The sequence below is a fragment of the Mauremys reevesii genome, linkage group 6, assembly GCF_016161935.1.
Source record: "Mauremys reevesii isolate NIE-2019 linkage group 6, ASM1616193v1, whole genome shotgun sequence".
Classification (NCBI taxonomy): domain Eukaryota; kingdom Metazoa; phylum Chordata; order Testudines; family Geoemydidae; genus Mauremys; species Mauremys reevesii.
Genome location: NC_052628.1, coordinates 38,071,753 through 38,097,844, shown reverse-complemented (window position 1 = coordinate 38,097,844; position 26,092 = coordinate 38,071,753). Strand labels below are relative to the sequence as shown.

General features: G+C 41.5%; 1 long non-coding RNA gene across 1 annotated transcript in view; it reads right to left on the bottom strand.

Annotated features, from left to right (window-relative positions):
- Window positions 1-26,092, bottom strand: part of LOC120408397 — a 188,836-nt gene that overhangs the window by 109,737 nt on the left and 53,007 nt on the right. The gene's annotated exons all lie outside the window — the stretch shown is intronic.

Below are 26,092 nucleotides of genomic sequence, written 5' to 3'. Positions count from 1 at the left end.
TACTTGTTTCATTTCCAGCTGAGTTGTAAATAGTTTATTGGTCGTCTTTAATCCTGCAATATCTCTTCAGTTAGTAATGGAGTCTGAAAATAAAGTATTGCCAATTGTAGTGAAAACTTACTTTTCAGATGTTGTTGAAAAGGATGGGAATTTTATTGAAAAAATTTGTAGCTTGTGCAAACCAAAAAGGAAGACAATTCACAGCCAACATAAAGTGCCATCAAATTTCACCAAACATGTGAAGGTAAATAATTATGTATTATTATTTAAAGATGGTCCATTCTGTTTTTTGATAGCTATATTTTCCCCTCAATTGGACATATTTATTATTTCTTCAAAATCTGTTTTGATATGCTTGCTGAAATTGGGGTCTACTAGGCTGGAAAAGGCCAAAAATATCATAATTTACTCTAATTCAGTTTGTAAAACACTGACAAAACTAGTATTCCGATGCTTTGTTGGAACACATTTGTACAACAAGATTGCTTTTCTGTCCAGCCACAGTTTGATTGGACTTGACAAAAATAACACATGTGGTTATAGACAATGGTAGCAATTTTGTCAAAGCCTTCCAGTTGTTCTCAGGAACTGAAGTGCTGGAGGATGATGCTGGTAAGCAAGTGGACATGCCAGATTCAGATAGATGCAGCCATGTGAGTATTGCTGAAGTTTTGTCAAGTGATACTGCTGACAGACTGTGTATATTTTACTTGTCACTACATATGACCTGTTTTTCACACACACTGAATTTGGGTGCACCTACTGCTCTACTTTAAGCAACACTGCGCACCAAAGGTAAAAGAGTGCTGAGATAGTCAATGACACACTTGGAAAAACAATCCCTGAACCTGCCTCTATGAGATGGAATTCAGAGTTCGATTTCTTTTGCTGCATTTACAATACACGTGATAGGATCAATATTGTATTGGAGCATCTTCAGGATGTCATAATTCTCCAACCCAGAGCTAGAATTTCTAGGTGAGTGATTGTAACTGATGTTCCCAATTGCCACTGCACTTGACATACTTCAGTAGGAGGAGAAAATAGAGTGTTTCTGTGGTGCAATTCTACCTACTGTGCTTGTGCTAAAATTCAGACTTGACTCATTTTCTCCAAAATACAATTCTTGCTTGGTAGATAATTTGAAGGAGGGACTTAGAAAATGTTTGAGGCATATTTCGACATTTGAGGCTGTTCTGAGTAACAAAAATGCAAAGTCATTTGTTGCTTCTTCTGTGTCAAACTCTTTTAAGTTGCACGGGCTGCAGAATCAGGATCAGAGAAAAATTGGAGAGGAACTTTTTTTTTTTTTTTTTTTTTTAAAGATCTGGTTTGTTGTGATGCCCTGCCAAAGCCTATAGATCAATCTACAATAGCCAAAGCTGCCACTAATTGCTATGGCTTTTTATGTTAGGGGGCATCTGCATCTGACTCTGGGATGCAATTCCTCAATGAGCTAGCACATGAACTGGATCAGCTGAAAAGATATCCACCTGTTGCTAAGCTTTCTATCAAATTTAATACCCCACTGCCAAGCCCCGCTACTGTGGAAAGTCTGTTCAGTAGTGCTGGACAAATTCTATTGCCAAGAAGGAACCATCTTTAATAACAGCATAACCTTGAACATATCCTAAAGAAAAATGCCCATTTCATGGAATGATATTCTGCCTGTACATAATCATAGAATCATAGAACTGCAAGGGACCTTGAGATGTCATCTAGTCCAGTTCCCTGCACTCTAAATTATCTAATATCATCACACACACACACACACACACACACACACACACATTATATATAATGGAAAGAAAAATTATAAATCTATTTACATTTATAGGCGATATTTTCATTGCTATTCCATGCTAATTTGTGTATATGACTAAAATTTCATTGTTGCTCTTTTTCTTTCTCTTCTTTCTCTTCCACCATGTGCTTATATTATTTAGGTAGTTGTCCATGTATTGATCAGACAATTGCAATATGGGAGTTGAAAGTACTTGCACTTGTACTTATAAATACATAAGTTCATTTTCCATGGAATACTTATAGTTGTATTTAAAAGCGCTTGTGTAATGGTGTACTTATTCTTAAATCCTTTTTGTGAATACTTACTGCAACACTACAAAGTAGAGGGTAGGAAAAGGCTATGAAAGGAAAATGGGGCAGACAGAGAGAGAAAGCAAGAGATGCAGGCGGGTGCAAGATTATATGAAGCCCCATTTATCCACTTATTTCTGATGACACTAACACATTTTGGACAAGTGAGACTTTGGTGTATCTAATAGCCCTAAATGGATAATATTTCTATTAGAAATCAGGATTTCTACTTTCACACATATTGGGCATAATCCTGCCACACGGAGGTTAGTAGGAATAATGTCACTGCTTTAAATGGGACTAGGATCAGGCTCTGAATTCAATCATCAATTTCCCTTCCATTGCCCTTGGCCTGATCCAAAGCCCATGGAAGTCAGACTGATTCCCACTGACTTCCACAGGCTTTGAATTAGGCCCTTTGTGAATCCTTGATCACTTTCACTATTCACATTTTAGCCTCAAAATGGCTGCATTGCATTTAAGAAAACATTTGATTTTGAGCTCTTTAATAGTTAGCAATATATCTGCAAAGTAGTGGAGGGAGATTTAATTGCACAACTCCCACTAAGGCTAGCTGGAGTTCACATTTAGCAAAATCCTAGGATATCACTTTAAAGGAGTCCCAAGCCTCCTGTTGTATGTTTTATTAATGATGTGATAAGTGCTACCTTTCAAAACATTGTTTATATGTTGTGCCTCACATCATTATGACTATAAAAACTGATAAACCTTTCTGCATTAAATATAAAAGGGAATAGATAGTTCAGCTTTGAGTCCTTCAGGATAGAGTGAATACATTAACTACTACTGTAACATTTAATTATTTCCACACAATTCCATTACCTTTCAGATGTGCATCAAAAGCCAAATAAAGCAGAGTATCAATAGAGACAGGCTTCCTTCCCACACAGAATATCTATTACTTATACCAGGGAGATATTTGATTGTCAAAGAATTCTTTTCAACCAACATACTTTAACTGAAGGCAAACACTGGGGTTATTAAATGACTTTCCAATCAGACTGACTCCCTGTAGTTTTAATTTCAAAGCATGCTAGTGACAGATTCAGACAGAAATTAAGAATTCAAGAATAAAACATTTTCCCAATGTTGTATTATAAGCCAACAAGGCTTTATTTAAATAGGCTTTTGGTGCCAGGTTTGTACCAGCATTTGAAAAGACTAAAAATAATGTGTTTCTAATTCCATTACCTTGAATTTATAAACTGAAAGTGTGTTGTTGGTGAAATCCTTCACTTCTCTTTAGGGAAGGCTCCCATTCAAGTCAATAGGAGTTTTGCTTGAATAAAAATTGCAGGATTTGGTCCAATATTACTAACTCTAAGTGTTTTGTTACTTATCATGGTAGAATACCATCTACAAAGAGCTTCAGAATGTTAATAATGGATGATCCTCAAGCTGGTCAGAATTGTTCAGTTAATACTCAGAAGGCTCGACCCTTATTGGGATTGTATCCAATTATTAGAACACTTTTTGGACCTATAAAAGCTGGACAGTTTCATTAGCCAAGAGTGAAGCTGAATGCACAAGTGGAATTTTATTAAACCCTCTGCAGTGCTCTGTCCATGTGGCTGAGTTGCTTCCAGCCTAAGCGTTCCCTGTTCCCCTTGTTTCCAGTCCATAACAGTCCCTCCAGGGACGATGGGCTCTCTGACTTCGGTTCCACCAGTTATGATACAGGCTAGAAATCATACAAGAATCAACCACACAGAAATAGCCTCCTCTGAGATTATTGGTACTTTGTGATTCGATATGCACCAGAATAAGCACAAAGTTTACAGTTTTACTTCTCATATCCTGTCATTTCTGCTTCCATAATGTGTGTTCCTCATGCAGATATAGCATAATAAAATGAATAAAAGAGCTATACGTGTATTGACTTTTTGTTCGGTCTTAGAGTGCAACTGCATAGTTAATTACACTGTCTTAAATAACTGAAAGCTAAATTAATTTAAACAGTGACAGCTAGGAAAGGCACAGAAAGAAATAAAGTAAGATTTTGCATTCAGAGCAAGCCAATAAATGGAAGGAAACAAAGAATAACCTTAGAAGAACCAAGGTTCATAATGAAAAACTTGATATTAAACACACAAAATCCCAATCTGTCACATTTCAGGGTGCAATTCATACCAGTGAAGAGTTGTGTCACCACCTGCCCTGCAAACGTGGGTGCCTCGCAATGCTTTGCAGTTGGAGGTCCCAACCTGGGCTGCTCACAACCAGCCAAACAACATGCAAGTCACACTGTGAGTGTCGGTGTATAGCTACACTCCTAGTCCAACAAGTCTGACCCCAGCAGTCTGTCAGCAACACACCAGCCACACTCTGGCTTGGATACTACCTATAGGGTGACCCCAACACACTCTCATTCCCAAATTTTCCCCAAAACTTGAGTTCTGCACTGTCCAGCCCTTTCTGGGGCAGTTCAGATATTAGAAGTCCATTGCCCCTCTGAGGGATCATTATTCAACAGTTTGCTACTTTTACTGGAGTTACCCAACAGTTCAGTTTAAACTGAACACTGGATTAGTTCATATTAAAATAAAACAGGTTTATTTAACTACAGAGATAGATTTTAAGTAGTACAAGTATAAGACATTAAAGTCAGAAATGGTTACAAGAAAAACAAAGATAAAACACTTTCTAGCTAAAACTTAAGGTAGACTTTGTTCAAGGTAAAATTCTTACCACAGGTTCCCAGCAACATTGCTGACCAAATTCTCAGGTCATGATCTTCCCCAAAGTCAAAGGACTGTTTCCTTTGTCTTTTGAGAGAAAAAAGAAGAGAGAGAGATAGGGAGAGAGATAGCTTGGGTGTTTTTGCCCCTCACTTTTATAGTCCCAATCACCCTATGAAGTGGATTCTTGTGAGGATTACCCCTCAAAACAAAGTTTAGTCAAACAGTAAAGGTGGCAACATGGAGTCTGGTGGTGAAGGTGGCTCCATGTTCTCTGATCTCCCTGTGTATGCTGAAATGCAGATTTGCCTCCTCTCCTGCCATTTCCCCCTCTTGCTGTCTCAAGGACCCTGTTTACTATTTATATGTAAATTGAGGGAAACACACATTTCTTTGTTTAGGATAGATCTGTTTAACAACTTTTGTCTAGGCAGGGCTGGGTGGGTTTGAACATATTAAACATCATGCTACTGAGGGAATTCATAACTTTACATATAATGTTGCTACATGCATTTCACCATGCTATTATTGACCAGCAAGTCATTAGTTTTCAAATGTTTCCTCAAAAGGCATATTTTGTACAAAGATTATTATGATTATTATTTACAGGGGTACTTTCAGTCACAAACTCCCATCAAAAATCAGATACATTTTAAAGAAGAGATACTTCCCAAGGGATGGTAAATATTATGTTGAACTGGAGGGATAAAATCCAAATTCTGACACATGTGGTTATCTATTCATTTAGCTACAGATTTCTGGTCCTGAAACAACAAGTTAATAGTCTGTGAAAAAGAAAGAATGACTGAGATAAGACATCTGATCCATCTGGAGTCTAAAGCTATAAAGGCTAGCAGACAGAGCCTGATATTACCATCTTCAGTTTCCTAGCAATACAGGAGTCTAAAAATAAGTTAAAAATAAGAATCAAGAAGATATACTTTTCACAAGCAGTTCTAGTAACCCTCATTACACGGGTAGAGTGTAAAATTAATATATTCAGGAGGGTCACTAAATTTGTCTACTTCTTCTAGCGTTATGGGGTGAAGGTTACTGATTATAAAAACGAGTGACTGATAGTACCAGCTAAAGCTTAGTACTCTATGGTGTAGTTATGTACTGCACAAATTCTTCCATGAAGTTTTGTCTATAAATCTCTGTGCTGATCTGAAAAACTGCTAATATTCCAGACTTGGAGCTTTTGTGAGTTGAAACCACAAATCATGGCGAAATAGGGTTAGTGATGGAGTAAGAACTCATCTGAGACAGCTGAGTTTGAATTAGATTATAAATAAAATATTCAAACACAGTTTTCCAAGGTTAAGACACTCATACTCTCACAGTATAACTTTGTCTCCATCTATATATTTTCAATTTTGGATTGAAAATGCTCTAAGGTTCAGGTTTTAAAAGAATATAAATCCATAGGTGGCATGTGAGTCTTTGGTTTGGGGAGGCTATGCGAGTGCCAGAAGTTCCCTAGAAGTGAGGGGGGCACCGGCACCCAGACAGTGGCCCCACCTGTGCTCCGCCTACGCTTGGTCTCTTCCCCCCGAGGTCCCACCCTCGCTCCATCGCTTCCCCCCCAAAACCCCATCCTTGCTCCACCTCTTTTTGACCCCATTCCGCCTATTTCCCCGAGCCTTCCCCCCACCTGCTATTCACTCCTTTCTGCCCCCTCTCCCACATCACTCTCTCTTAAGGCAGGGAAAAGTGAAGGGGCCATGGTCCGTTGGCCCCCCGTTCTGGCACCTCTTAGCTGAGTTGCTCTGGCATCGGCACAGAAGGTGGAGGAGTCCCACAGCTGGGCCAGCAAGTGAGAAGTAGAAACTGTAGCATCTACCACCACAGGAGAAAGAGTCCTCTCTAGCCCTGTCAAGGCGGGGACTGGGGAACACTCAGTCGTGCATTCACTAGCCCACACTCTCCACATATACACATATTGCCCCTGTGTGTGTCTACAGTTCCTGCAGCAAAGAGATGGAAACCTCACTTTCTCACCTCCTCCCCAATGAAACAGACAGCAAACTCAGACTCATTGTGATCAGCGGTCTGAGTCATCTGAGCACACCCAGCTGCTTTAGCACAAATGTGTCATCAGTATAAAGAAAGAATCAGAGGGGTAGCCATGTTAGTCTGGATCTGTAAAAAGCGACAGAGTGTCCTGTAGCACCTTATAGACTAACAGAAGTATTGGAGCATGAGCTTTCGTGGGTGAATACCCACTTCGTCAGATGCATGTGGTGGAAATTTCTAGAGGCAGGTATCTCTAGACTGATTCTTGCCTGCATATTTATATCTGCCTCTGGAAATTTCCACCACATGCGTCTGACGAAGTGGGTATTGACTCACGAAAGCTCATGCTCCAATACTTCTGTTAGTCTATAAGGTGCCACAGGACTCTTTGTTGCAGTATAAAGAAAGACACTCGGGCATATTTGTCTTCCTGTTTTTATTTAAAAATAAAACCCTCCAGGGTTTGTTCTCCTGAGCATGTGTGCAGGTCAGAGTGACTGAGAAAGCAGGATTCCCCACAGCCTGATTCATGCCCTGATCTGTCCTCTCCCACCAGCCTGACTCTGAGTCTTCCTCGCTGTTCTGTTGAATGTGAATGGAAGGGACAGGTACAGAAGCGAGACATGAACCAAAAGAGTAGAGGCATGCAAATTCCATGGGTGATTAAGTGACAGAAAGTCAAAAGAAGGAGAAAGTGAACTAGTGATGGTAGAATAAGCAAAGTTGTGTCTCGGTCTTTCTTAATAAGTTAATTTCTTACTTACCCAGTTAGGTGATGCTACATTTTAACAATCACTAAGCAGCAAGCGACAAGTCCCTATTCAGAAATAAATCTATTACTTCTTCTTACATGTGTTTAGTCTCCTAACCCTCCCCCACCCTTAACACACACATTCTCTGTTTCGCTGAGTGTCCATTTCCCCAAGAAACACACAGATACCGTTGAAAATGTGCATTCAAATAACTGAAAGAAGTGGAAAAGACAAAAAGAAGATGGTGGTGGCGCAAGAGAGGAGGAAATCACTGGAGACCGTGGGTTAGAGAGAGCAACAGCAGCAGCACTGTGGTGTGTATCAAGGACTGGAAGAAGATACCCACACACGCCCCTCTGTTTCTAGTGAGGCTGTAAATTAGAATTATGGACAAAAATAAATACTGTAAACCAGATTCATTCCCTGTGTCTTTTTAAGAGTTGAAATGTACAATAATTTATAGCACCAAAGGCCCCAAAATCACTCAATGATACATATGGTTTAACAGCACTATTAATGTGTCAGCCCACTCTTAAACACCACAGTAGGGTTAAAATAGCTATTAACCTTTCCTCTAGTACACCGCATTTCACCACAAGCTTACAACAACCAGTTTACACCAATTTAAATTAATGATCTGTATTGCTTGATATGTAAACATTCAGACACATATACACCTGGACATTATATTTGTATAATAATTATTATAAGTAGCAGTCATTGTATTTAATAAGGCAGCAAATTATATATTATTACTACGACTAATAAAAATAAAGCCAACTGCAGTCTTACCTTAAATAGCAGTGCAGTAAAATCCAGTGACTGGACTTCGCACCACAGGCACCCATGATCTGCTCAGGGTTAATGTCTCTGGGTAAGGTCATTCTCAATGTGCAGTAAACACAAAGCTGACAGTCTCTCTTGACCCATTGTGGCTCACATCCAGTATAATACCCGTCACGTGGCAGAAAATGACCTCTTACGGGTAACTGTGCCAACAGGTAAGGGCCAATTTCAACAGTTTTGTAAAATTTGGATAAAATGTTTTTGCAGCAGCTGCCTTCAGACTCTCCAGCGTGATCTCTGGCAAATCTATTTGAATCAACTGCATCGCTGCATGAGCAAGTGTTGAATTGATTGAAAGGACACTTGCATTTTGACTGAGCAGTTTGTCAATGCCCTCTGGCTCACAGTGTAGCACTGCATCTACACTTTCCGCTATTTCCTTTGACTAGAACGAAAACCTGCAATTACATTCACCTAACAATGTGTCCAACACAGGAAATACAGCTGTCTACCCCATTTTTGTTTAGCGCTCTCATTTTTACCTGGCTGATATTCTCGTTCTCCAAGTATGCTTGTAACAACTGAACAGTCAAGGGAAGCTGGGTTTTTTTCCCCACAGGTCATTTGTGAGCATACTCTTCATCTGTGCCAGGGGTAACAGGGACAGAACATGCAGCGCACAGAACTTTTGGATTTCCTCCCAATCATCATCCTTCTTAGCCCTGGTTCACATACTCTCTAATGCTTTGACAGTTCTCTGCAGTACACTGGAGGCCTGAAAAAGCGTCATGTCTTGTGTTTGCACATCTTTGGTCTTATGTGAATCATACTAAGAACATGGTTAAAAAAACGATCAAGAACACACAAAAATCTATTTTCTACACATCCTTCAACAAACCTGATGCCTCAATAAATCTTTGGTGGGGAGGGACTGACAGTCCCAACAAACTGCTAAGAAGCACTCTCATGGAGATACGTTTTTCCATCTGCATGCCCATCTCATGTCATTTAAACTACACAATTCCAGTTTCACTCCAAGTGTCTTCTGGGCCTCTAAGGAAGCAGAGTGTGTGGCAGGCTGTGAAAAGAAGGCAAACGGGCCCTCTAGAGTGTAAAAAAAAAATCCTGTTGCTGTCCGGTTTACTTTGTAGGCCTCAACTAAAACCAAATTCAATTTATGAGCCGTGCAGTGTACATATATAGCAGTGGGGTGATCGTGCAGCATTTTTTGCTGTGCTCCACTTACATGACCCGTCATGACAGCAACCCCATCATAACACTGTGCTATGACCAGCAAGTTTGCAATCCCGATGCTTGTGAGAACTCCTTAGTGTGGTGATAGAAGGCATCAGCATCTCCTCACTCAGCGCAATCAACAAATCCTAGAAATCGTTCCTTTATTTCCAGATTTTCTGTGTATTTCACCCGGACTGTCATTTCTTCTTGCTTAAAACTTCATGCTGCATCAACAAGAACAGTAAAAAACCCATTCTCTCAAACTTTCTAAATGATATTACTTTTCACAATATCAGCAGCAATTTGCAAAAGCTCATTTTGAGTCGCATGGCTTGTGAGATTGAAAGAACCCCTCATTTTTTGTGAGTGTGAATGTTTTATCATATTTCAAGAAGAAATTGCATAATTCTAGAGAGTTTCCACAGTTTGCTGATTCTTCTCTCTCATCGTGCCCCCACAATGCAATTCCTTGTTTAGCCAAGTAAAGCACTAAATTGGTGATTTTTGCAGCATACTCTGTGATTTCATGTAACGCCATCTTGTGAGAATTTGACAGCTGTACCACTCACAGAGCCTACTTCTTTCGACTTTGAAAAAATGTCACTTTTCAGAACACTGCTTGTGTATCGCAGATTGTACATGTTTCTGAAGCTTTTGTCCTATACTTTTCCAGGCCCTTACTCCATTTTCAGCGAATACTGGGTCCTTTGAACCACTGGGAAACTGTCTGCAAGGAAAGCAGAAAACTGCATCTGCCTGCTTACTGTACTGTAAGAATGAAAATGTCTTGTAATATTCCCTTGTAAATGAACGATTTTGCTGACCAAAAGCAGTTTTTGGATACTCAGGTCAATGAGGCTGTGATGGCCCTCTTGCAGTTCTACCAAGGTCTGAAACAGGAGATTTAGTAAGACTGTTGCTGTCAGAAACCACAGTACTCTTAGGTTGCTTTAACAAGCGCTCTTCCCACCAATCAGGGCCCAGTATGTCACTGCAGGCAGCCAATGAAGACTCTGAATCTCCATCACTTATTTCCTTGCCTGGAATATCATTGTAATCTTTACATTTATTTCCAACGTACATATAATTTCTACAAACAAATTTTTCCAAACTGGGTTTTCTAGAGCTTGTGTCAATTTTTTTTCCTGAATATCCATGTTCTTGACTCACAGAGACAATACTTTCACGCCAGGGGTGCCAGGACAGGGGGTTGGGGGACAGGGAACCAGGGCTCCATCATTTTTTTCTTGAGCAACACGGGGAAGAGGTTGAGAGGAGTCAGCAGCAGGGGCCTCAAGGGAAGAGACTGAGCAGGAGCAGGAGGAGGTAGAGCAAGGGCCGAGCCTCAGGGGAAGAAGCCGAGTGGGCGTGGGGACTCAGGGAGGAGCGGGGGCAGAGTACAGGTGGGGCATGGGCCAGACGTCAGTGGCCCCTCCATTTCTAGGGAGCTTCCAATGCTCCAAAGGCAGTGGGCTGGCACACCTCCAAAGGGAGGTGACCCAGGCCGCATCCGATGATTGCCCCCTGCATGGCCACCTGCGCTGTGCTGTGAGGGAAAATGACCTGGATGCAGGAAGCCCTGACTTTGCTCCTGGCACCCCCCCTTCATCTCAGAGGAGCAGCTTTTGAGGGGGCAGTGAGTAGCACTGCCAGATGCTCCGTGCATCCAGGTCAGTTTCCCCATGCGGGTGAAGGAGGGCATGCAGGGGTTATGGGTGAAGGGGGCACAGTGCAGGGGTTTGGGGTACAAGAGAGGGGCAGGTTTAGGGACACAGAAGAGGGGCAGGGGTAAAGGGTGGGGGTTGGTGGTGCAGGAAGAAGGCGCAGGGGTTGGGGGTGCAGGAGGGAGGTACAGGGGTAACGGGGGGAGCCCATGGAGGCCAGGGGCAATGGGGGGCACCATGCTCACAGGGGCCAAGGACGCCAAAATGTAAGTTCGCCCAGGGTACCATTTTCCCTAAGGCCAGCCCTGCCTATGGGGTAGTAGTGCATTCAGTCCAGAACCCACCATAATCGCTGTGCATCCATCAAATTACCTGGAGAGTCAGAAACAGAATTCGGACACTATACGACTTCATGGAACTTGGAAATATTCTGAAGAAGAATGTCCATGCAATCTGCTCTGAAATGTTTCCTGTACCCCGAGTAAAGGAAGACAGAAGGCAGAAGATTCTTGAAGTAAACCGCTGGCAAGGTAAGTGATGTAGGGTTTGGTTTTTGTTTTGTGGAATACTGGTCCACATTCTATGGGGAAAGGGGGCATATAGTTTGGATGGCCTCTACCCCAATCTCCTTGGGGACAGGCTAGATAAAGTGGCCAGAAGAAGGTTAAACTAATAGCAAAAGATGAAGGGGTAAAAAGAGGGAAGATATGCACACTCAGCACAAAATTGACATGTTGAGAACAAAATTAATCAAGGAACCAAAGTACAGAAAGAGAAAAGATCTTGAACTGCTTATAGACCTACGGTAGGAGTCTGGGTAACAAACAAGAGGAGTTTGAATTTATATTAATAAATGACCAATTCCATCTAATTGCTATTACTGAAACCTGGCGGGATGATTTGCACAACTGGAATGTTAAAATCAATGGTTATAACCTATTTAGGAAGGATTGAGTGTGCAGAGGGGGAGTGGCATTCTATGTCAAAAAAGACATAACCTGTTTATGAGTCATTGATAACTCAGAAGAAAATTATATTGAATGCTTATGTATCAACGTCCTAACAAATAAAGCACAAGATGAGTTATTAGCTGGTGTCTACTAGTGATTGTCTGTACCCCTACGTTCACCCCTTTTACAAGTCTATGTTAAATTTTGGACAAATCTTACTGTGTGAGGTATCATTTGAAAACTTATGATTTGCTGATCATTATTGTCCTGGTAAAATACATGTGGCAACATTATATGTAAAGATATATAAGGTATAATATTTCCAAGGCATGTTCCAATTTGTTCGGGAGGGCAGTCACAAAGGTGCTGGGCAGTACAAGATGCACATTTCTGGGGGGAAAGCTGGGACTGGGAGTTTGCTAGTGCTGCCCTGCAGTGTAATTCATAAGAGGCTGTCTAGAGAACTCATATGGTATGACAGAGTGATTTACATGCTGGAGGCTTTGTGTGAGCAGACCAGGAGTGGTTGCTCTCACAGCAAAGCAGTGTAAAAGGCACCTTAGGTTGGAGAATTGAGGGGACACCGCTGTCCATCCATCCCAGATTGTATCCTAGCTAATGTCACACTGCTAGAGACAACCAAATCACAACAGGGAACAGGATGACCACCTCTTTATGCACCTGTCTATAATGTGTAGTGGAAAAAACCTGCATGAGCATGGGGGACTTCAATCTGAGTGACATATGATGCAGATTTGCAGTGTTGTTGTGGCCAGTGATTCTCTCAGGATATTAGAGAGCCAAGATGGGTGAGATAATATCTTTTACTGGACCAAGTTGTTCTTGTAAAATATATCACCTCACCCACCTTGTCTCTCAGATATGCTGGAGGTCTCATGCTCCCAGTACTAAAACATACTTGGCATTTCTAAATATTACAGATGACAATTTCCTAATTCAAAAGGTGTTGCAGCCAATTTACTAGACTTTGTCTAAGAGATAAAGAGAAACTGATCACAGAACAAAAAATTAATGGTAGCTTAGGTACAAGTGATTATGACTTGATTACATTTGTAACATACAAGTAGAATAAAGTCCAGACCAGTAACTTGCTGTTTTAATAGGGCCAGTTTCACAAAGCTGAAAACAATTATGAGCTAAATCAGCTAGGATGAAGAATTTAATCAGAAAAACGTGAATGATAGTTGGGAATCATGTAAGAACAACTTACTAGATGCCCAAAAAGTCACAATCCAACAATCAAGGAAGAAGGCCATAATGGTTAAAATACTGACCTGGTTTAGAGGGGAAGTAAAGGCTGTTATAAAAATTTAAAAAATATATATAAGAAATGGAAGAAAGGGGAAATTGATAGTAATTAATATAAATGAGAAGTTAGGAATTGTAGAAAATTGATAAAGGAAGCAAAGGACACAAGGAGAAATCTATGGTCCACAGAGTTAAGAACAATAAGAGATTTTAAAATATATTAGGAACAAAAAGAATCCTGACAACCATATTGGTCCATTACTAGATGGAAGTGGTAGACTTATCAATAATAATGGAGAAAAGACAGAAGTGTTCAATAAATACTTCTGTTCAATAGTTGGGGAAAAAACAGATGATGAAGTCATGATAATGATAACACTCTTTCCATTCCACTGGTAACTCTGGAGGATGTTAAACAGAAGCTACTAAAGTTAGACATTTTTAAATCAGCAGGTCCACATAATTTGCATCTAAAAGTTTTATAGGGCTGGCTGATGAGCTGGTTGGACCATTAATTTTAATTTTCAATAAGTCTTGGAGGAAAGGGGAAGTTCCAGAAGGCTGGAAGAAAGCTAACTGCTTGCCAATTTTTAAAAAGGGTAAACAGATCAACCAGGGTGATCATTGGCCTGTCAGCCTGACATTGATCCTGGTCAAGAGAATGGAGTGGCCAATAGAGGGTTTGTGAAAAATAGATCCTGCCAAATTAACGACATCTTTTTTGATGAGATTACAAATTTGGTTGATAAAGGTAATAGTGTTGACCTAATATACTGAGGCTTATCTATGGTACCAAGGGTCATGGTCAGTTCTCCATCACTGACAATTTTTAAATCAAGATTGGATTTTTTTTCCAAAGCTCAGCTCTAGGTATAATTTGTTGTAATTAAGACTTAGGGCTTGTCAACATAGCCCAGCAGTTCAGACTATAGGGGTGTAAATTGCGACATGTGCTAGCATGCTGCGCTGTAACTACCATTTTTGTTCATGCCTGCAATGTCCACGAACGGGAGTTACAGCGCAGCATGCTAGCACCTGCTATAATTTACACCCCTATAGTCTGAACTGCTGGGTCATGTTGACAAGCCCTAAGTCTTAATTACAACAAAAACAGCTGTTTTACTTGATATGCTCCAGCCACACTGATGTCCTCATTTGCCTGGGACCTGCAGGACAGATCTATTTTTTATGCCCCATTTTATGTTACAACATGTCCTGGCAGCTTGAAGGTTTTCATTAAGACACTCTTTTGCCATGGTTTGTTTCCTGTCACAGTGTTCAAACAGTGCAGGAAATTGTGAAAATGTATTTCCTGAAATCTTATACTGTGATGTATCTGCATCATGTCCAGATACATTATAGTATAAACTTCCTGATTTTTTGTTAGCATTCATATAGTGCTTATCAAAATAGTATCTACTCTATTTCCTGCAGGACTCCGTGTATATTTGCATGCTGTGGCCTAAGTAGATGGTTAAAATGAGTTTATGGCTGCTTTGTACCACTGGAGTAGCACAAAGCAGCCAGATTGAAACTGTCATTGTCAATTGCCCTATATATAGTACAGGAAGTCTGGTAGCACTGTTTATTATTAAGGCTGCCCAACACTTCCCATCAAAGACTCTTTTTCAGTGAACAGGGGGGCATGGATCAGCGTTCTTGTTGTACTTCCAAGCTTGGGAAGCTAATGATCCAACCAGCAGACCAAATTCGGTGATGAATCCGGGCCATGTGCCACCTGAGGCACATTGTGCATACGCTAGGAAGAAGTTGCTTAACTTTTACCATTTGGGCTGAAATTTTCTATGAACATTTTCTGCTTCAGGCTGACCGTTTCTGGAAAGTCTCAGCCAAAAAAAATTGAATTATTTCCAAGGAGGCTAGAAAAAAAATAATTTCAAAGCTCTTGAAAAGTATTAGCATTCCCCATGCATTGGAGCAAGGACTTGAAATTTAACAGGTGGACAGCTGTGACGAATAGCAGTTTTCCCCTTGGCAACTGGGCTCCCTGTTCTTTGCAAATAATTCTCATCTCAGACCTGACAAACTTACTACATCAAATAGACAGCGTAAAGGGCATTTGTCTATAAAGGGTAACATGTAAGGTCTCTGCTGAAAACTTGCAGTTTACTGATGTTTATAATTATAGCATGATGTGTGCACAGGTAATATTGAAGAAATAATGTAACTATTCTTAAGTTTGTACCGGTATGGTCTTAAAGTTCAAAGGAGTCACCAGTGAATAATATTACTCAGTGACAACTTATTCATGCAGGAGGGAGTTGCCATCTTTCCCTGGCTAGCTGGTGATGTAATGCAAGGTTCAATTGTCTTCCACTGCCCCACCACAGAACAGTCAGTGGAAAACTCTGGCGCTTTGGAGAGCTTCCAGCGTGCTGCTGGTCCAGGCTTTCCACACAGCTGCACACCCAACCCACACCAACACTGCAACAGCCGCTGCTCCTCCCTGGTTGGGTTGGGGCAGCGAAACCCCATCCACTGGGGTAGGTGAGCGCAGCAGCGCAGGTTGTGGCCACTCACCAGCGCGCTACCTCCACCAGCGCCAGCGCACCTGTCCTCAGGGAATTCAGATATCCCACTGTTCCTCCACTCTCACTCTCCTGCTGCACACTCTCACTGCCCTGCTCCAGGTGCCCTTTAAAAATAACCTTCCCGTTGCCTGCAAAAATCTCCTTCTGCTTCCAGTTAATCAGTTACAGGTTACAGGTTTAGTTCAGCAGCAGGCTGTTGCGGGCCCAGCATGGCCTCCAGGTGGCAAACGAGCTGCAGCATGGAGCACAGGTGAATTGCAGACTCAGTGGTGTGGGCGGGTGAGGCAACAGTGCACAGCTGCGCTTTGCCCAGTCCAGGAGGGGATATCTGGGGACATGCTGGATAGGGGACTGGGCAGGGGCAGGACACGGCAGGGAGCATGCAAAAGAGTGTGAAAAAGCTGTGAGAGGTGGCCGAGAGGAGAATCGAATCCCAGATCCGGCGTCCGCCCGCCCCCCACGAGAGTGGGTTTTACGTGGAGGGGGACCCCTACCGGGGCCTGTAACGATGATGGACAAGGAGCAGGGGGGGGACAGGAGGAGGAGGAGGAGGGAGGAGGGGGAGGAAGGGGGGAGTGGGACAGAGGAGGGGCTGGGGGGGGGGGGGGAAGAAACGTGAGATTCTGAGGGCATGCAGCAGCAGGAGGAGGAAGGCCAGAGACCGCAGCAAGCAGCAGCCAGCCAGCAGCCAAGGAGCAGCAAAGCAGAGGAGCGCGGCGTGTTGCTTTTATTTTTTTTTTTTTTTCTGAGGGGAAGGAAGGGGGTTATGGATGCATGCATGGCATGTGGATGCATGTGCGATAGATGGATTAGCCCCGCTGATGTGCGTAATCTGTCTGCGTAATCTTCTTCTTCAGCATCATCAGCAGCTTCAATGCAGGCGCAGGTTATTAGCAGCAGAGCTGTGTCCCCTTGTGTCAGTTGTGTCGTGTGTCGACGTGACCGGCCGCCGCGCCAGGGGACCATTTCTCTGGACACAGGCGCGCAGGGTCCAGGGCGGCGCCACATTGCTCTAAAAAGAGCCCCCCCTGTTCCCCTGTTCCTGAGTAACAAAAAAATCTCCCAGGATTAAGTCCTGTGAAAATGAAAAATGTTGGGAGAAAGTGAAGAGATAGGAGAAGAGATATATGATCACTGCATTCTCAACCCCCCTCTAGCACCTCTAGCACTCAAACCTACTCAACTCCCCTAGCCCTCTCCCTCAAGCTCCACCCTCACTCCCCACTCCTGTGGCTTTTTTTGTTTTTTTTTGAATAAAGTTTTGCTTTAAGTGAGAAAAGTGAGAACTCCTCAGTGTATGTCTAACAATTCATGTGATTCAGTGGTGGAATAAAAATGTTGTCATGTTGTGTGTTGTGTGTGTTGACTGACTTGACTTGACTGCCCAGATGTTCAACATCACAGACAAAAAAAAAAAAAAAAAAAAAAAAAAAAAAAAAAAGAAAAAAGAAGAAAAAGTTCTTCAGCACTCTAGAGAAGCAGAGAGAAAAGAGAAGAAGAAAAAGAAGAAGAAAGAAGAGAGAACAAGAAGAAAGAAGAGAAAAGAAGAAAGAGAGAAGCAGAGAGCTGGCATCCATCATCCTGAGCTGAGCGGAGGAGAGTCTAGAGTCACACTGTGAGCAGCAAGCACTACCACTACTCCCGCCCCCCCCCCTGCCTGTGCCTTGTGCCCCAATGTCAGCTCACCCCACCTTCCCAGCCAGCATCCACCACCCACCACCCACCACCTGCACCCAACACCTGTCCCTTCCCAACCAGATACCTACACCACACCACCCTCCCCATCTGCATTCATCCCCCCCATCACCATGCAGTATAAGTGCAGGAGATATTAAACAGCAATCCAGACACATGGCATGCAACATGCAAACTTGACACTGTACACAACACACACCACCACCCCCCTTTGTGTGAAAATTGTGTGTCTGTCTGTGTGTGTGTCTGTGTTTTTTTTTTTTTTTTTTAAATTAAACTCTTGGCTTTGAAAACAGTTTATTATATAGCAGATAAGAAAGACACCTTAGCCCAGTAAAAGAAAGAGGCACTGCAAATCATATTATTATTATGGATAATAGAATAACAGTGCACAGTGCATTCACTCCCATGCAGGCAGCAAAACATTACTGTTGGCTTTCAGCCTCAAATTCTTCTCTGAAAGACAATTGCAAAACACTTGGAGGTTAAAAGGGACCATTATACCAGATAAGGGATCGCTCTGTCTGTGAAGTGGAGAGAGTCACTCTGGATCCATTTACAGGAGAAATCTTGTTGAGCAGAGCTATTTCATGAAAAATTGGATCCTAGTTCCTGTGAAGCCACTGACTGAACTTTCGGAATATGGGAAACCTACTTTATTAGATGGGAAAGGTAACTATTAATAAATGTAATCCCTACAGCTGTGTTTTATGATTTCATTTTTTATTGTAACCGTCTGTTTCCAGCACACTTTCTTGTTTCTTGTGGAACCTCTATTTTTTCTTAAAGAAACCTTCTTTTGTTTCATTACTGGTGGTGTGCTTTATACAGGAGAGGTAGGTCAAGATAAAACTGGTAAATTGGGGTACACTGCTCCTTTGGGGGCAGAGGATCTGGGATTTCTGTGTGTAGCCAGTGTCAGGGGCTGGGGTCAGGGTCACCTCTTCATAGAATATCAGGGTTGGAAGGGACATCAGGAGGTCATCTAGTCCAACCTCCTGCTCAAAGCAGGACCAATCCCCAACTAAATCATCCCAGCCAGGACTTTGTCAAGCCTGACCTTAAAAACCTCTAAGGAAGGAGATATATGTTATATATGTTAACCTGCAAGGCAAAGACAGGGCTGGCATAGCTCAGAGGTCTCCAGTGTAACACAAAAAGCCCTGGGGGCTGTCTAAAGGCATGTCTACACTACAAACTTAAGTTGACCTACAGCTACCACACTGCCCTTCTTCTGTTGGTGGTGCGCGTCCTAACCAGGAGTGCTTCCATCGACTTAAGAGGGACAGTGTGGGGGGGCTGAGAGCCAGGGTTCTTAGCTCCACACACAGCTCCCTTCCGGGAGCCCAGCTGCCCCACTGGTTTCTCAGCTCCCCACTTCCCGCCAGGAGCACGACAGCCAATTGGACTCCAGTGGAGCCATGAAATTAACAAGAATGACAGCCAGTAGATGTAAGTAATGATGTCCACATGGACACTGAGTCACCCTAACTACACCTATATAAGCCTTACGCCTCTTGTGGAGGTGAAGTTATTATGTCGGTGTAGTAGGGCAATTACATCAGCTGGAGCAAGGCTGTCATGTGTACACCAACATCAGGGGCGGCTCTAGGCACCAGCGGGCCAAGCGCCCGCTTGGGGCGGCGTCCTGGGGAGGGCGGCATTTGGCTCCGGTGGAGCTCCCGCCGGCATGCCTGCGGCAGGTCCACCGGAGCCCGGGACGAGCGGACCTGCCGCAGGCGTGACTGCAGCGGGTCCCGTCTTCCCGCGGCTCCGGTGGAGCTCCCGCAGGCATGACTGCGGCAGGTCCGCTCGTCCCGGGCTCCGGTGGACCTGCCGCAGGCATGCCAGCGGGAGCTCAACCGGAGCCGCGGGAAGAGGGGACCCACCGCGGGACCGGGAAAGGGCGGCGCAGCGCTCCGCGCTGCTTGGGGCAGCCTACTTTGTAGAGCCGCCCCTGACCAACATAATTAGGTCGACGTTAAGCTGCTTTACGTCGACCTATGCTGTAGTGTAGATCAGGCCTAAATTACAGTACCGTATCCTCAGGCTGCTCTATGGGCCTCAGTGCTGCCTGGAATCTGAAGTGCTGTATGCTGTGACCCTCCCCCGATGGGCTCCTCCCACCCTGTACACCAGAGCTTTCCAGGGGTCCTTGGAGGACAGATTTACCTGCCTTCTACAGAGCCCGCACCACGGGAATCTCTCACACCCAAATCATTTTAGGGTACCTTTACACTGTTCCAGCCTTTTTCCTCAGAGTAAATGGGCTGGAGCAAGAATGAGGAACTCACCATGAGTTATAACAAATATCTCTGTACAAGGAGTGTCCCTGGGGAGTTGAGAACAACATGCATCAATATAGCATCCTTCCCAGTAAAGCTAGAGATAGAGCTGGTTAGAATTTCTCCCTTCCTCCATGAAAAATTGATGACAATGTAAACTCTCTTTTGTCCAATTTTTTTCCAAAAATGCAGATTTATTTTTAGAAACCCTCTATTTTTTATTTTTTCCTATGAAAACCTGAATACTTTCTCAATTTTTGTGAAAAATTTAATTTGCATAAACTCCATTTTTTAATTAAAAACTTAACATGCTTTAATTTGTGCACAGTGACCTTCCATCATTAGTTGATTTGTCTTAACTGTCCTGTGTGTGCCCATATAGACCTGCCCTGAGAAGTAAATTCCAGAACCAAACAACATAGCTATAGAACATTCCATCATCCTTTGTCAATATTACACCAAGAATAAAGAAAATATTTTTCAGCAAAGAACAGTACATCATACTGGAAGGCAAACAGAAATGATGCATTATAGTCACATTCTTATGCATACAGCACATATTTTAAACAATTTTATAATATAATAATTTCATTCAAACTTTTATAACTAGTGAATTGAGCTCAGGGCTAGGAGTCAAGAACTCCTCAGCATTAATCTTGGTCTGCCACCAAAGACCAGATTTTTATTTAGGCACTTTAAAAGTTCCCTGATTTTCAAAAGAGCTAAGCACTTTGCAGCTCCCATTAAGTTTTTGAAAAACTTTGTCTTAGACCTTGATGTCTTTGCCTGTTTTCTCTATGTATTAAAATCTCAGAGATGTTATGATGATTAATTTATGAATATTTGCATAGTACTTTGAAAATATAAAGTGTTAAATAAGCATTTCCATTAAGAGAGAGATTGTTCCAACTTTTAGAGCCACAATGTACAAAAGCAGCTTTCAGAAATAACTTTATTTTAAGTATTGGAATTAAAAAAAAAAAAAACCCGATTCCCTCAAAGAATAAAGTAATGAGGATTTCTAAAGAAATTTCAAGTCAGGTATTTTAGTAAAATATTCATAGATTCCAAAGCCAGAAGGAACTATTGTGATCATCTAGTTTAATACCTGTATTACACAGGTCACAGAACTTTCCCAAAAGAATTCCTAGAGCAAATCTTTTAGAAAAACACCTGATCTTGATTTAAAAATTGTAAGTGATGAAGCATCTACCAGAACCCTTGGTAAATTGTTCCAATAGTTAATTACTCTCATTGTTAAAAATTTACACCTTATATCCAGTGTGAATTTGTCTAGCTTTAACTTCCAGCCATTGAATCGTGTTATACCTTTCTCTGCTAGATTGAGAAGCCCATTGCTAAATATTTGTTCCCCATGTAGATACTTGTAGAACCTAATCAAGTCACCCCTTAGTCTTCTGTTTGTTAAACTAAATAGATTGAGCTCCTCAAGTCTATCACTATAAGGCATGTTTTCCTATCCTCAAATGAACTCTCACAGAAAAATGATAAAAGACTAAAACACCATCACACCATTGGGTAAACACTTTTCACAAAGTGGTCACTCCTTATCTGATCTTTCAATATTCATCCTCAAGGGAAACCTGCACAACACGTTCAAAAGTCGAGCCTGGAAACGTAAATTCATAATGCTGCTAGCCACTAAAGATCACAGATTTAACAGGAACACTGGTATCATGGCTCATTACAGCAATCTGTAACACACACCTGCCTGCTAACCCTTAATAGCCCACTTCAAATCCCTTGTGCATAGCTATCTAACTCTTACTGTTCACTCCATCTCAAATGACCTCCTACAACATGTGTTACCTCTTATGCTTAACTGTCTGTCTAAACTTGTGTTTGCCTCAGATGCGCTGATTTCTTTCCCCAGACCCGAAGAAAACTTTCTGTAGTTCGAATGTTTGTACCTTCCACCAACAGAGCTTGGTCCCATAAAAGGTATTACTTTACCTAACTCGTCTTTCTAAACCTTTAATTATTCTCATGGGCCTTTCTCTGAACTCTCTCCAATTTATCAACATCCTTTTTGAATTGTGGGCTCCAGAATAGGACATAATATTCCAGCAGTGGCCATACCAGAACCTGAGCTGAAGGCCCTATGGGATTACCTGGATGAGAATTTGGCCAAGGGCTTCATTCGTCCCTCCAAATCCCTTGGGGTGTGGGTGTGTGTGTGTGTGTGTGGGTGTGTGTGTGTGTGTAGGGGGCGTATTGTTTGTTAAACAGAAAGATGGGGCACTGTGCATCTGTGTTGATTATCATGCCCTGAATAGTATTACCACCAGTGCCAAATAAAATAACTTCTCTACTCCTGCTCAAGATTCCCCTGTTTATGCATTCCAGGATTTCATTAGGTCTTTTGGCCACAGCCTCACACTGGGAGCTCATGTTCAGCTGATTATCCACCATGACTCCCAATTTTTTTTCAGACTCACTGCTTTCCAGAATAAAGTCCCCCAACCTGCAAATATAGCCTATGTTCTTTGTTCCTAGATGCATACATTTGAATTTAGCCATATTAAAAAGCATATTGTTTGCCTGTGCTCAGTTTACCAAGAGATCCAGATCACTCTGAATCAGTGACCTGTCCTCTTCATTATTTACCACTCCCCCAATCTTTGTGTCATCTGCAAACGTTATCAATTATGATTTGATGTTTCCTTCCAAGTAATTGATAAAAAATTAAATATGAATGGAGTTGTTGCAAATTCTGCATCCCAAGCCAGTGTACATAGTGTACAATTCATGATAGACTAAATAAATTGCAAATGAAAAAAATTGCATACTTGGTTATAGTGAGAGAGTCTGCGGCAACAGTCCATTGCCATATTCAGTCTGAGACAACAAAAGTGGATATTTATGATTTTGTCCAAACATCTATTTTCTATTAATCCATCTTGATCCCCCACACTGCAGTATGTGGGAATATCAGTCAAAGATAGAAATGGTTGTTTGGTTTTTGCCACTAGTTGGACACCCAATAGCACTAAGGAGTCCAAAAGAACCTCAAGGTTGTTGATCAACTAACAATCCGATAGACAAGGTGGGTGAGGCAATATCTTTTATTGGACCAACTTTTATTGGTGAAAGAGACAAGCTTTTGAGCTACATGGATCTCTTCCCTAGAGGGGAGGTGACCTCAGTAGTTGGGAAGACTATATGGGAGTGCGAGTTCTTTGAAGTAAACATACATTTGTTAATGATTCCACCTATAAATTATTGTCAGTGTCTCTTTGAAGGTATAAAGGACAATCTGAATAAGATATGTCAAAGGTATTATCATTATAATGCCCATGTGTTATAGTTACATCCAATATTTACATAATTACTTTTGTTATGTTTATAGGAAGATGATTTTTAAAAGCTAGTTTATCACGTTATCAAAATCTTCTTTCCATTTCTCAAATGTACTTTGTACATGCATATACAATTATCTACATAAAAGTGAACTCTTGTACTACCATGTGTAATAATATGATAGTAAATAAATCCAATGATAAAATACTTCTATGGGTACAATTTATTCTTTCAGTAATAAGCAACAGAGATGCCCTCCACTTTATCCATACTGTATAACATAGACAGATATAAATGAAACCAGTCATCCATGCTTTTATTTAACAAGTTTAAATTAAGTTTCATTGGAGAACCAAATAGGAGCAATGCCAAATTCATTTGGCAGGTCACTGAATTTAACTCTTGAGACAACTTTGATCTCTAGTAGACTAAATGTCTTCAGCTTTTATTACAGCAACAGCAATGATCTGAAAACAATGTGTCATTTGTTAGGTTTAAAGCTTAGGTGCCTAAACAGTACCTTGTGAAACAGTTTTGCTATTGATTTTAAGATTAGAAATGATGAGATGGCTCTATTATTAGCAAGTTAAGTCTACTCTCTTTCTGTTTGATCTACTCCAGTATACTTAGGTGAAGAGCAACCAACACCAACATGAGTGAATACAGTTTAAACTCCTCCTATTATAGGAGCAGCCACTTTGGGGCTATTTAATAGTCTCTTAAGTAGGATTCAGTCAGGCTGATTGAGACCAAGATTAACCAAAGACACAGACCTGAATTTGAACACCTTCAGATTTCAGAGATAAGAGAAGAGAGACAAATTAGAATGTCCAAGTTTAACCCCATCACTTTGATTTTGGTTACTGTCACATCCAAATGGGGAAAAGGCTTATTTTATCATTATGACTTGATTCGCCTCTCAAGTGCATTTTAAAGAATTTAGGTAATATTTTGGGAAATCTCATGAGAACATACCTAATAAGTTCTCTGTCATTTGAAACCCCCCACACACCCCTCAAAAATAATCACATTAGGTTTCGGCACTCAGATTCAAATTTACACATTATCCCTTATTCACCCTCAAACCCAAACTCTAAGATCTAACTTCAATGTAATCCAGAGCCAGACCAAACCCTGTTTGCCTTGATTTGTTTCTACTTGGAACCCATGGAACTTAAACAATCTATTTCCGTTGGAAAGGGATGACTACCTATGGTCAGGAATTCATAATTTTTCTAAAACTGCTGATGTTCATCATAAAAGTATGCCAAGAAGCATTAGCAAGATAAGAGGAAAAATCAATATGAAAATATTTTAATGAGCTGATATTGATAGCTGCAGGAGAGGAGAGTTAGCTGTTTTGCACTTCCTTACATAGTCCAACTAATACATTACATATACCATCAATTGACCAAATGGCAACAAAACTGTCATATCAAGGTATTAAAGTAAGCAATATTTTAATTTGCCTATTAATTTTATGATTCAGAGGCACTGGGCAAATAATCCATCTATATAAATTTATGATCATTTGCTACTACTTTTAATTCTTTAATATTATTTCCCAACCAATCACTGAAAATTCTATCTAAAAAGTAATTGAGGGACAATATTTACATACATGAATACCTCATAAAATACCACAGGCACCTTACTCATCTCATTTGATGAATAGTAAGAGCAGCTTCTAGAGACAAGGCATATAACATTCTATTTTTCAACAGCCATAGCAAAATATATCAGAATATGGTGCCTGATCCTAAATGCCTCCATTTGACCTGAAATACTTCCACTCCACAGTCTAATGTACTGGTTCAAGTGTATGTATACCATTTCCCTCTAATAAATGAATTCACTCTTACTTGTGTGTTCAAGTATGTTGTTCTCTAGTGGCTGGCCCAGAATAACTTATAATCATTATTGCTAAGTAGACCTGTACATAATTGCTAAGTAGACTTGATTGAAACTCTAAAAAAACCTTAAGGATCCAACCCTGTGTGTATGAAATGCGAAAAAGCTCCCAAAATCAGAATTAGAGGAACTGAAAACTTCACAACAAAGCTTAGAACCAACCACTGAGTTTTACCTGATTTTAGGGTAAAATCCAGCCATGACCAGATAACTACGGTATTGTGACCAACACACTATACCCCATATAAAGAACAACAGAGCACTGCCTACCATTGGTCCATTACTCACCCACTGGCAACAAGAACTACATCCTGGCTCTCACTTCCACTGAAGAGAGTGTTAAACCACCTGACCTCCTAAAGACCCTTTCTAGAATTAGAGGAGGTAGTCACATTACCGGGCATAGCTCCCTGAAGAATTGTAGGTGAGAAGTGCCTATTGGCATCCCAATGAAGACTCTATGGAAGTTAAATAAATATACAGACTGTCCCCAGGCAGGGTGTGGTTGGAATAGGAAATAGATATGAGCATCCATAAGGGCCCTCAGAAAGAAATTTGCCTTGAAGCAGGCAACTATATAACTGCCTACTGCAAAATTTCTTGCACCTTCCTAGGAAGTAGTAGGAATTGGTCATTGCTGGAGACAGGATAGTGGATGACATAGACCACTGGTCTGAGCAAGTGTGGCAATTCTTACCTTAGTGGTGATGTGTACATGGTGGGAGGTCCTGAGTTATGGGGGAGGAAGGAGAGTTATGGAGTATGTAATTATGTGAATAAGGAAATGTTATTCTGTTCTCTATATTCCACACATTTAAATGCAGAGGTACAGGGGCAGTTGTGAGGCAGCTGACATTTT